Consider the following 11,971-nt stretch of genomic DNA (forward strand, 5'->3'; position numbering starts at 1 on the left):
CCTTCCTTTATTTAGTGCAGCAGAGGCCTTGGCAGAAAGTGACCGTGAATTCTATCCATTGAAACGCAGACAATTAAGTTGATGCGTATTTTTTGTACGTCGCCAATTACATTTGCGGAAAGCGAGTAATCGTTCAGTACATTGTGCCGACTGAAAACATACTCAAGAGCGACTATATCCAGCGAGGGAGTGCCTGGACTTGCTTTGTTCTTTCCCCTCCCCTTGTCTCACCCTCTTCGCTCACCTCGCTTAATTTGGCTGTTTAAGCGTCTTTCATGCAGGCTACTCTGATAAACATCTGTTGAAGTAGGCAAATTGACTTAAGTGCAGCAATAATCGACCTTTTTTTACACGGAGGCCGCTCTTTCCTGCTTATATTCTAGCTGAGTGAACGGATTATCACAAGACCACAGTGTTTCAGTAATAAAGTATGTAATCCGGAGCTCCTGAGGTATTCAGCAACAACTATTGACTGATGCACTTTTAACCATCTCTTCAGGAAACGTGATTATTAATCCCCTCCCAGACATTTTAGCTACATTTAGCACTGACATTGTTAGAAATTTGTGGTCCGAGCGGCGAGATTGGTACAAATATTAGTTTCAAAAAAAACATACAAAAACAAAAGCTTCAGCAACAAAATAAAGACGTTAATGTTCTCGTCCTATTACCCGGGGGGGGGGGTTATCCCTTGTAAAGGTGACGGGAGTGCTCGTTAGAAAATTTCGAGAACACCCCTGAAGGGTACCAGAATCTTGTTTTATGGGTGTGTCTCAAATTCCTTCCCCCACTAAGTGGTACCAACCGGCAACAACAACAAATTATACAGCTGGCGCTAATACATTTCTCAGATCGATAACCCTAAAAGGCACCGAGACAACTCTGGCAGCAGACATTTTAGGTTTTAGCACCCTAAGCGGTACCAATCCACAAATTCAACCCCTAAAAGGTACGACGAGCACCCCCGTCACTTTTATAGGGGAGTACCCACCCCCCCTTGGGTCCTACAGTTCCACTGGTCATGTGGTGATGGTATGTGCACATAATATGTAGCAGGAACATAAGGGACGAACCATTAGAAAAGTTATGGGGGAAGGGGAGGGCAATTTTCGAGCTGCAAGAATTTGTTTTCGTTATCAAATTCCTTATATGAATTGTTTTTAGGCCATAGCATAAATATTTTTTAGGATTAATTGGCGTGCAAGAATTTTTTTCATGTAATTTTCACCTGCTCGAGTATTTTTTGGTACTTCGCCCCCCCACCTCCCCCGCCCAAAAAAAGTTTTGTAATGGTCCGTCCCTAAAGTGCAAACTATAACTTAATATGTTAACTGCGTGACCATATTTGATTACCCTTCATCATATTAATTGATAAAACGAGACGCCAGCCAAAAGCATTTTTTTTCATGTAGCAAGCACTTTACGTAGCTAGTATAGTGGAAAAGGGCAGGGGTATTTTGTAGAACGCAGAATGCAGAAGGCAACATGGCATTCTTCTCATAGGGTTAGAAACAATGCTTAATTGTTGTCGCGCCTCATTTTCATATTCTCGGCTTGCACTGTCACGCAATGAAAAATAAAGATGCAAACCATTCAATACAGAAGGACTAGAATCTGGGAAATGAAAAAAGATAAATATACAAAAACCCTTGCCAAGAATCAAGTCTGTGAAATATTTCATATGCGAGATATTGGGAAAAACGGTTTACCTAAATTTATAAAGCTTTGTATGGAAACGCCATGTTGGTGTCCCGTTCAGGAACACCAATATGGCCGCCGGATACCAACAGAAACATCTGTTTTCGAGTTTTCCTACTAATGCGTGAATTCTTCGCTTGAGGAACTCATAAAGATTACAGTAATATTTATTCTGAGACAAGGAATGTTTAGATTGCAAAATCTCCCAAAATCGGTAACGTTTTTAACCCACATAAGAGCTTTCCCGGCCGCCAGCTAAATGCCGCGTCACGCAAAAGCTTGGAAATTCAAGCGTCCTCTCTCGCAAAACGAAGAACCCTTTCGAACCAAAAATTTGTTCGTGTAAAGGTGTTTAGGTACTGTAATACCTCGTGAAAGTAGAAACTCAGAAGAATCGATAGTTTCTTAGTTTGATTTTTGGTGACGTCACGTGCAACCCAAGAATTGAGAACAATGCCATTCTGCGTTCTGAATACCCCTGCCTCAGTGGAAAATGCTAAGCAAATCATTGGTTTAGAAGGCTTGTTCGAATTAAAATGGTAACTGGATCAGTTTTTCTTTTCTCAAGCCACCCGCTCAGAGATTATGGTTTACACTGAATTAAAGGTCCAGGAGACAGCTTTCTCATTTCACGAAGGAGGAAATTTATCTTCATCAATACTTTCACGTGACAGAGTTCATTGTTAATTCATGCTGCGACACTTGATTGTTTCTGTTTGTTTGTTTGCCTGCTTGCTCGTTTGTTTGCCATAAATTTTCCCCGAAGTCTATGAAAATTACGGAGACTATGAAACAGATATGTTTTGGTTCGATTTTCTCTTGGTTTAAATGTTATTTTGCTCTAGTTATGGTAATTTATGGTAATATATGTCAAGATTAGAACAAAACAGATACATTTCATTGTTTATTATCATTATCGTTCTTAAAGGACTCTGCTGTGGTTAAAATGCGGTTTTGAAGACTTCTTCTGTGATACTGGGAGGCATTTCTCAATACGTTAACCCAGCGAGAGTTTATAAAATTTCCGGGGGGGATCTGCCAATGTAACGTATACATGTATGTGCGCATTCTCCTCCCCAGAACCTCCTAGAGGCAACAGTTTGGAGTCCTTGATTTTAGGACTTCCGGTCATTTCTGATTTTTTACAACGTTTCTAATAGCGGTCACTCACTCTTGCCCAAGTGTCAATGACTGTAATTTTAGGTGATTTAAAACTTTTAAAAGAGAATCCTCCAACTTACTTGTGAATCAGAAATCACCGGAAGTCCTAAAATCTATAGCCAGGACTTCAAATCGTTTGTCCGGAGGGCCTCCTGGTCCTCGTGCTCAGGCCCCAGGAGGCTCTGGAGACGAGAATGGTATGTGCGCAGGATTGGGAATGGTTTTCGAGTTCTCCGTCCTTAAAAAGGGTATCTTTTTTGATATTGTGGTCCTTGATAGAGTGCCTGATAACAAGGGATCTAAGCCGCGGCTGAAAACACGGGCGCGCCCAACGACTACTCTCTGTAAAATGTCTGTTCGGAGAAGTAAACACTGCTTAGAATTTTCTGTAACTTGAGGACGGCTAAAAATTTCTAGATGACCGTTACATTCATGTACAATTTTTGAAGCTTATCTAATAAATTCCCTTCGATTTTCAGGTTAGGCAATTTTTCGTACAAAAATGGAAACGTTAAATTTTCGGATCAAAAATGTGACGGAGAGAGGAATCAGTAAAATTCTTACTATCGTAATACGTTATATTGCACCTAAAATTTTCGGAAAAATAATACTGAAGCCCTTGTAATTTCGAAAAGACTCAAGTTCCCCAAGGATGACCAAACAGGTGCAAATTTTATAGCGCCGCTTATTAGAATGCATTACTAGATATCTAAAAGTACTCTGGATAGCCTAAAAAGTGTTCTCAACGTATTTAGGAGGAAACGGTGGTTTGGTGCCCCTGAAAATAGCCTAGCAAGTTATTTGCAAACAAAAAAGAGATAATTAGGTTCACAGTATGGTTTATGAACGCCCATGCATAGAAAAGTGATGAAAACAACCTGCTCAACCTAATGGCGTCAGTTAATATTCCTGAGCCTGAAAAGTGTGTTAAAACGCTTTAAAGGCTGCCCTAAATTGGCCTGGGTACCCCCCCCCCCCTTCCCCCAGGATATGACTCTCGAAAACAGGTTTTGCCTTGAATCATTTGACTAGGACAATACCTGAAAGGTCAACGCAGACAGTGCTTATACAAGGCCCTTTAAAAATTTATCCGATGGATCTGTTGGCAGACTGTCGATTTAGATTATCGCAATTGGCCAATTAAAATAGTATTAGGTGATTATTAGTGAATAGCATAAAAACGTATTAACGTGGAGTAGCTACTAAATCACTTAAATAGGATTGGAGGCGTTGGGAAATCGGGACAGGATAGAGTTAACACTCAAGTTGGACGCCGGCAAGTCACACGGAATCACCATTCAGTTTTACATATCTGGCTTAAAATGATATCGCTAAACGTCGTTTACAAAAATCATTTCTATATATCTGTACTTACCCTATTCGGTTGGTTGCGCGCATGTATGTGACAAGGCAATGATTCCAACAGGAACTTATCCTTATACTAATACGACTGCTTGTTCCTACACGTTTGTATAAATATGACCATACGGACTTCTAGAGGAGAACTCAGTGTGAAACGCTACGATTCACGCCGCTTTTCAATGCATTTTCTACAGGTTTTATTCATGCCGGAATGATCAAAATGTCTGCATGATCTCGAAGCATTTTCTTCACGAACTAAGACTTTTGCTTCGGCACAGCTTGATTTCAGATTTTAAGGTCAAACTCCAGACGAAATATGTGACAGCGAAGATACCATGGTGGTAAACTCAAAAAGACAAGCCAAATATCTTTGTTTCCTCACGGATTGCAAACAGATTCATATTGGATTTCCTCCCGTTTCCTTCGAAAGAAATGTCCGCTCACTGGGACGAATTCGATCACCACGTGTTCCGTTGTTTAAAGACCAAAGCTGATCAACAGCAAATATTAGCTAATATTGGCGAGCGATCGTTCTTGATGGTCCAACATTATTTCCATGAAAGACCTAAATGTGATTGGCTCTGAAGGATGTATCTCTTTCAAAAACAGACAGTTTGAATGAAAACTTTTTTTTTTTCACTTTTTGTTTTGTTATTTTATGAATCTTCGACATGTAGTGCTCAGGATGGAAGTAGGGATGAAGTCCAAATAAGGTATGCTCCCACGAGGATGAAATACATCCAAGTGTATTTTAAATCTACTAAATTCCCTTTTGTTGAATACTGAGCTCTAACATAGACAAATATTACAATGAGAAAGTCAGGTACAACCTAGAAGATTTCATCGAAATGGCCATATAATAAGATTTTTTTTACAAGCCCAAAAGCTAAAACAATGAGTACATGGGTTTAGTTTGCACCCTGTGAATCAGTACAGGAAAAACGCCTCGGCAACTTGACCCAAGTGCTACTTAGTCGCCCAGCAAGTGTGATTGAATTCTAAATAATTATTGTAACCTTTTAACCTCAAGAGGGATAGAAATGCTCACAGAATATAAACAGTTCAGATGACGAAAAGTTAAATAAACACAGAAAAGAGATGGTTGCTCCCCTTGTTTTGATCAATAGTTTAACAGTGAAGATCGCATTTTCTAGACATTACCCACAACGATCATTTTTTAAAAAAAAACGTTAAAACTTAAAGATCGCACTTCCCAAACACTTTTAATAGCAAAACGAAAAATACACTTAAAAAACATTTTAATCACAAACTTTCCCGTACTTTCTGCTTGAACGTCGAAATGGTATTTTCAGAAAAAAGACAACAATAGCGAGAACTTTCTTCTGTTGGAAATCTTTATTCCGCAAATTCATACGTGAATTATATATTATGTCCTTTCAGATAATGATATTGTTAGGCTTAGCCAATCTTTTGTCAGCCATGACGGACAGCATGGCTCTACAATAGCACAACACCACAAAGTGAATCTCAAACGGTTACCCATCGTACATAAACATGCCCTTTCACCGCAAATGCAGTTGTCACTGACAAATGGCGTGGCTTAAATAAATGTAGCATATGTACAATCTTGTTTTTTTGTTTTGTTTTTCGGGAGCGATAGGGCCGAGAATACGAACAAAATTTATACAAGCGAGTGTGAGGTAGCAACTTCTTCGTATTGGGCAACTATCAAAAACACGCCGATGCATGCAAATACTTGCATACCAACTACATTCCCACTGGAATTTGACAAGATGTCTGAAGATGTCACACAGAACCATGCTCAGTGTATTAAAATTTTAAAATTTAAACGTCTAGCCCTTCAAAACTTTGAACGCCAAAATCGAGATCTGATTTTTAACCAGTGCGGTCGACAATTAGAACCCCATGACCGTCTAAAATTCTGTACGGTAAAGGCGTGGTGCGTACTAACGCCATTTTGGAATTCTATGCTAAAGAGGCGCTCTGCGCAAGAACACTGAGAGATCGAAAAACCACTGAAAAAAGTTAGAATTCAATCTCGGGCTCGTCAGTTCCGTATGAACAGGTCGAAAAATTGAAAGGTTCGATGCAAACGAAGTTTCTGATCAAATTTTTCGGCTGCCAGGGGGAAAATTCGTCTGCTGGAGACAGTGAACCCGCGGCGTAGCCTGAAACACCCTGACTCAGAGCAAAACTTTGTCCCTATTCAGACCTACTGAAGACCTACCCGTTCAAACTACTGAGAATCAGACAAGTTCAAAAGCTGTTTAGTTTAACACGGTTTAAAATTGTTTTCTCCATAGAAGCTGTTTACTGATCATGATGTTTGCCAACGACTACACATTTCGCGCAAACTAAAGAAATATTACTTTAACATGTTTAATTGGTGTGCATGTAAAGTATTAAACGTGTTTAAGAGCTGTCTAGTTTAGCAAACATGAACCAGATTTTCTTCATAAAAAGTCGCTTTTCGAGCCTTGCTTGACTATAAATCAGTTAAACTGTTTAAGCAGTTGTCGTTAATTGTGTTGATTATAAGAGACACCCAAAAAGTTGCTTTTCGAGCCTTGCTTGACAGCACTACAAATTTTAGGTTTTCCTTGTTTTGATTATAAGACACATCCTCATGATGTGTCAGTTTATTAAATCTCGTGTTAGTACCTTACTTACATAGATATCTGAGTCGGTTATAGTCTATTGACAACACGCCATTACAGATGAACGATGGTATAGGTGGCTCTAACTTTTGATTCCTGGGGTAAAATACTATGGTCCGTGTGACGTTTCAAATGAAACCTGTCAGGCCACGATATTTCAGGTTGTTACCTATTTATATGCGCGTTGTTATGTTTTTGAATCGCGCTTTTCGGCAGGAAAAATTTAACTGATTTCTATGATTTTTGGCATAATTAATAAAGAATGGTCAAACTTTAAGAAACTGTCATTTATTTTCTTGTAGATGTAAAAATTTCGAGATACCTGCATATGTAGTAAAACCGCATTTTTACAAAAAATGTCAATAACTTCGAAACCCTTTGACAGATTTTTCTCTAACTTCAGCAAATAAGCCTCAGGGCTCTCTAGTTTTATGTGATCTTCAAGTTTGAAGTCAATCGTGACCGTAGAACTCGCTGCACAAATAGCTGGTCAAATTTAACTTTAAAATCCAACGCTAACACATGATTTGTGAAAGTTGACGCACGAATAGAGGAAAACTGCTTACGGACTATCTCCTATCTGCAAGGGTTAGTACTCTTGCCATTTTTTGTAAAATGCGGTTTTATTTAAACATATGCCGATATCTCAAACGTTTTTATACCTACAACGAAATAAATTTCTTAAAGTTCGACTATTATTTACTAAGGATGATTAAAATCATGGAAATCTGTAAAATCAGTCTTTCCTGATGCCCAAAAACGCAATTTTGAAAGCATAACCAACGCGCATATAAATAGGTTCGGGCCCCTTAACTGTTTACTGGATTTTATTAGTATCACTAGAATTCTGTGAGGTTTTTGGGTAGGGCTACGCTGAGTGTTTGTCGGTACGCTCACTGATAGACAAACAAAATAGGTCTTGAAAGACAAGAGAAAGACTTAAGAAGTCATTGGAGGTACACTTACTGACGCGTATATAAACTCCGTATCCAAATTGCAAGATGAAAGCAATGGTTTTCTGAGCGATTTCCCCCAAATATATTACACAGTCGACTCCAACCAGTGTTAAGTTTATAAAAACACTTATTAAGTTTGCATGTATAATAAGTGTAACTTTTTGCAAGGTCACTGATGTCAATATTTATGAATCACTAAACGCTTACATTTCATCTATAAGTGCGCCAAATCTTGGGGGCACGGCCTGTTGAAAGCTGACGTCACGCGAAAGCTTCCACCGTCAACTTACAATATAAGCCTATCGGCAACTAGCAAATAACACTGATTGGAAAATTTATTTCTGAAGCATGCATCAACGCGAACCATTATAAATTTTGGCCAGTTTTTAATAGCCATATAGCTTACGTAGCGGTACCTCCCACGAATACATAGTCACAAGGTCAAAATAAGCACCATTTTGCCGTCAAATATAGAAGTGCTATGATATGGAACAGTTTACCAAATAGCTCGAAGGAAAATAAGTTATTGTGGTTATTTAAAAGAAAATTGAAATGTTTGGTTCAACAAAAATATACTGACTCTACATAGTGGAATCCGATACATACATAATAGCTCTATTCTTGTTGCTGCGAATGTCTGTAATGGATAAATTAAAACTCCTTGGAAAAGCTCAACAAACTTGCAGAGATCTACTGCTACTGGATTGTGTAAATAAAAGATTGATTCGATCGAATGATTGATTGACTTTGAAAGAGAAAGTCGCTTAATCAACGCAGAATACCAATGCAAAACGTTGTAGTCGTTAGGGAAAGTTGTGTTAGTCTAAATTAAGGCTTTCTAGCTTTACAAGAAAAAGAAATGCTGTTTCAGTCAAGATCAATATATATATAAGCCTTCATGTGATTCGGCTGAAATGCTAGTTCTTATAAGAACTAATCCTATATAGTTCGTGCATGAGAGGTGTGCGAAGGATTACCCATGATATCTCAGATATCAGTCCATCTTCTTTCATTTTGCAAACGGAATCATGTAATCTGTTAGTAAGTATCTTAGGCCGCTTCCTTAAGCACAAAACTCTCCAGCTCTACGGAAAAAAAATGCTTAATATGCTCCTTTCTAAGCGGCCATCACATATCAAACGCAACGCCTCTGTTATGGCACATTGTTCACCAAGCTTTGAATTATTTACTTATCAGTTTATTTTTAAGTGCAAATATTCACGTTATCGGAGAAAAAGACGACAATGTTACGGCATGTCATCCGACAGCGCACGGCAATAAATGACAGTTCTTATTTGAAGTCTCCCTCTTTCTATCGATCTTTCCTAATAAAATAAGTTTCTTTTTTTACTATTTTGAAGTTATTTTAGTTCAGCTGCTCTTGTATCGCAAATACCTTTGGTGCAACTGAACACTGAGGCAAGTACGTCACAAACATTCAAATACCCAGCCCAGTTTTTAGTTTTTGTTTTTAAGGTTTTTAGACACGGTCGACTTCCAACATAATTGAGAGACAAAGACACACATAAATAAAAAGCTCATTACTGTAATACCTTTCGTAGGAAGGTCGATGCACTAAAAGCCAGAAGAGAATTGTTGCAGAACGTTCAATAGCTTCTGAGAAAGGCATATCCTCCAAAAATCCTGGACTGGCCAGCTTTTTATGTCAAGTATTAAAAGTTAAATTACTAGATCTGATAAGATTGCTTTCGACACTCAAATATCGAAAACTCAGTGCATGAAGAAGGACATATATAGATCCAACCTTCGACAAGCCTTTCTCCTCGGCATTCAAGAACTTAATATAACCATTTAACACGTAAAGTGTTTTGAAGGAAAATAATTACAATCAAAATAAAAACAAATTTAATGTTACTCACACCTCTTGAAATCGATGAATAAGAGCTGACGGAAGGTCTGCCGGAGAAAAAGACAATGAAAACCTCTCAGCTTAACCGAAATATTTTCCCCCTCTTCCTGTCTCGTAATTGATGAAATACGCTGATAATATTGAATGCTCCGGGGGCAACTCATTCGATACTCGACCATGTACCTAATTCGCAAGCAAAAACAGTATTGGGGATCAATGTTGCCAATCAACGCGTTCTCTACAAATAACCAGTATTCCTATCTTCAAAATGTCAGTAAAATTCATAGTCAGCTTAGTATTTGGATGACAATTTCATTGCCGGGAAATTTATTCATCTATAGCCTTGCCAACTCAGTCCCTTTTGTCCCTTGCGCATTCCCCTGTGCTAACTTTCATTTTAATGGTTATCATTATAACCTAGAATTGTTTCATGAAGTCCAAAAGTAAGGTCAACATAGCGTGATTAACAATATTGACCACAAAAAATAATAGCTGTACGGTAAATTAGGCTTGTTTAGCTGAGTAGCCTGTGTGTATTAGATGAATGGGTTTCCTGTGTCGTGTCATCACCAAGATTTTCTTGGTCAGCTGAACTCCACCAAAAAACGCTTCTGACGTATTTGATCCCGTAGTTTCCAACGGAGCGGAAAGCAGTTGCTGCGCTATATGTCCTGTTTTCGTCTCATCAGGACTCGAGAGAATTTGATAAAGTATCAAAGCACTTCCCTTTGGAGATCATCTATGTAATTCATTTCTCATAACCTTTTCCCTTATTGATGTATTGAGTTGTCAGAAGAAAAGTGACATTGGTCACTTCTGACGTTACCTTTTATGCAACTGGCACCTGTACAGTCAAGTCCCGCTTAAAATACGGACACCTCATTAATACAGACAGTTTTCTTTGTCCCCCTGGAGAAGGAAATCCCTTACATTTTTTTAAATTTAACCCCTTTAAAACGGACACCATGTTTTTTATAAAGACACTTTCTTTCGGTTCTTCCAGTAGGTCAAATACAGTTGTGTCTAAGATTAATACCGGATCTTTACTTAATACAGGATGTCCGCTTAGACAGGCTGACGTAGAATATGCATGCTTAAGCCAAAGATCACCTTTGTTTACTATGTAAATTCAACAGGCGAGGAAGATGTAAAAAAATTCAATGTTGCAAACATGAAGACAAGGTCTGGAATTAAGACAACTGGTTCATTGTGTCCATTAGGCACCCAGCAAGGGTCACACTCCATATATGTCGTTGTGTTTTCATTCCCGCTTTGCGCCCTGTGCGGAGGGTAGTAATGAAGATGTAAAAAAATTCAATGCTGCAAACATGAAAACAAAGTCTGGGAAGGAGACAGCAGCACTGAAAGATAACTCTCGCTTGTGGCAAACTATACGGGAAAAAAACCGCCTGTTTAAATCAGAAAAGTAGCTATAAAACCTTGAAGCGGAGTTACGGAGGCAATTGTACCGTTTTTCAGCCATACTTTATTTACCTTCTTTTCCTATGCTTTCTGGTTAGTCTATTTTGTTTTTTATATTTCCAGTGACGCAAGGTATGCCAGACGTACTGTGGCGTACAGTCAGCTACGCCCATGACGTGTAATTTGGACAAACTTGATGGCCCTTGATGATCTTGAAGCCTGACGGCAATACATTCACAAACAAGAGAACGAATGGTTTTCGTTCTTTTATAGCAGGATTGACTCAGTCGGTAGAGCGCTTGACTGTAGAGAGGGAGCTCGCGGGTTCGATTCCTGGGGCCGGACCAATACTCAGGGTCTTAAAATAACTGAGAAACGAAGGTAATTCCTTTGCCCGCAAACCGGTAGATCTTCGCGTGGCTCGCCGAATGACCAAGTAAAATGGCTTTCCCTTCTCCAGATGGAGAATTAAAAATAGTGTCCCCAGTTAGTAACTTTCGTGCTGAATACATTGACACTGAAATAAAGTGCTTTTTTTAAATAACAAAGTCTAGAAACCGATGAGAAAAAGACCTTCGGTTAATGCAGAAGTCGTTGACTTTAGGAATGAATACAATCACCGAGGAGAAAAATATAACTTGAAAATGATTATATGGAGAACGTCAAGTGAAATGCAGAAATAGATCCTCGCAGTCAAATAAACACCTTAAGCTGTTGAACAAGCAGCTGGCAAAAAATTTAAGGCTAAACCGGGAATCAAACCCTTTCGATTTATAATAATAATAATATAATAATAATTTTTTGGTAATGTTTTTGTTGTTTTGTTTTCAGTATTTTAGGGCAGTGGATTTTAAAAAACTTGA

This window comes from Porites lutea, chromosome 3, assembly GCF_958299795.1.
Source record: "Porites lutea chromosome 3, jaPorLute2.1, whole genome shotgun sequence".
NCBI lineage: Eukaryota > Metazoa > Cnidaria > Anthozoa > Scleractinia > Poritidae > Porites > Porites lutea.